Source organism: Rhinolophus sinicus, unplaced genomic scaffold, assembly GCF_057876585.1.
Source record: "Rhinolophus sinicus isolate RSI-liver-muscle unplaced genomic scaffold, RSI-T2T HiC_scaffold_22, whole genome shotgun sequence".
Classification (NCBI taxonomy): domain Eukaryota; kingdom Metazoa; phylum Chordata; class Mammalia; order Chiroptera; family Rhinolophidae; genus Rhinolophus; species Rhinolophus sinicus.
The window spans coordinates 4,326,220-4,327,460 of record NW_028290712.1 but is presented as its reverse complement, the minus strand read 5'-3'; positions in this window follow the sequence as shown (position 1 = coordinate 4,327,460).

Sequence of the window (1,241 nt, the reverse complement as noted above, 5' to 3'; positions counted from 1 at the left end):
GGGCACAGTGTCCCAGTGGGTACGTGGAGAGCTTTTGATGTTCCAAAGCTCTTCTAGCTCCTGTTTCAGAGCCCGTGTGTTTCAGCAGTTATGTTTACTCCTACAGGGATCTGCCCAGATAGGTGGGGCCAGTGGTGGGGTGAGTTGTGAGAGGTGGCCCAGCGCAATGGCAGCAACCACCACCACAACCGGTCCTGCTTCCGTGGCTCCCTCCTCTTTGCCGGAAGTAGTTGGGCTGCAAATTTGTGTCTGTTGTCCACAGTTCTCAGAACAGGAAATATTCTGTTCTTTTGATCTGACACTGCTACTGTTCTGCTTCTTGCACTGGGCAGGTGGGGGCGGGGGGAGCTCTGGGATGGTAAGCAGAGGGCGGCTAGTCTCAGTGCCTAAGGCTCCGTTCTCTGTTCAGCAGTGAGGGCTTAAACCACCGTTTTCAGCCTTCTTCCCTCAGTCTTTTCTGTGAGGTTTCTGCCGTGAACGTTGGGTTCAGCCATGTTATATGCTGCCCCCTCAGTCCTGTGGGCCATGAGTGGAGCCCTACCAGTCCGTGTTCTTCTCTCTCCCGCAGCTGCGGTAGTTCCGGGAAGCAGCGAGCTCGGAGCACTGAGCTAGGTCTGCATCCTGTGCCCACGCGACTCCATCTCCGCACTTCTCCCTTTCCGTCTCCCCCCTGCTTGTGTGAATCTCCCACCTGTCATTGATTTCGGTAGTGGGCCTCTTCGTCTTGACTGTCTGCTGTGCAGGGAGTCCTTTGTGGAGTTTTTGTTGATCAATTCATTGTAAATTCCAGGGGAGCTTTACAGAGGCTCACCTCACGCCGCCATTTTTCTGGAAAATCAGGATAGTCTTTCTAATATGAGCCCTGAGTATGACTTCAACATTCTCTGTGCACAGAAGAGCCATCTTTCTTATACTACATTGGCTGTTGGGCCCAGCCATAACGTATTGCCAGGAATCACCTTGCCAATTCATAGAGGAGCAAGAACAGTCATGCAGTTATTTTGAGCACTAGGCCAAAAAGTGCCCCATTAAAGAGTATTACCAGATGAATTTGTGTTCCAGATAGAAGCAGATTGGGTCTTCTAGTCTCTGCTGTTGATTTTCAACGTGAACCACTTATTATACCTAACAAATTTGCACATCAGGTCCCTAATTGTCCTCATAATTTGATGAGTAGTGTCAAGGGAGTGTTGGTACACGGAGAGGAAGGATCTACATTTGTATTTTTCTCTGTCAGTTCT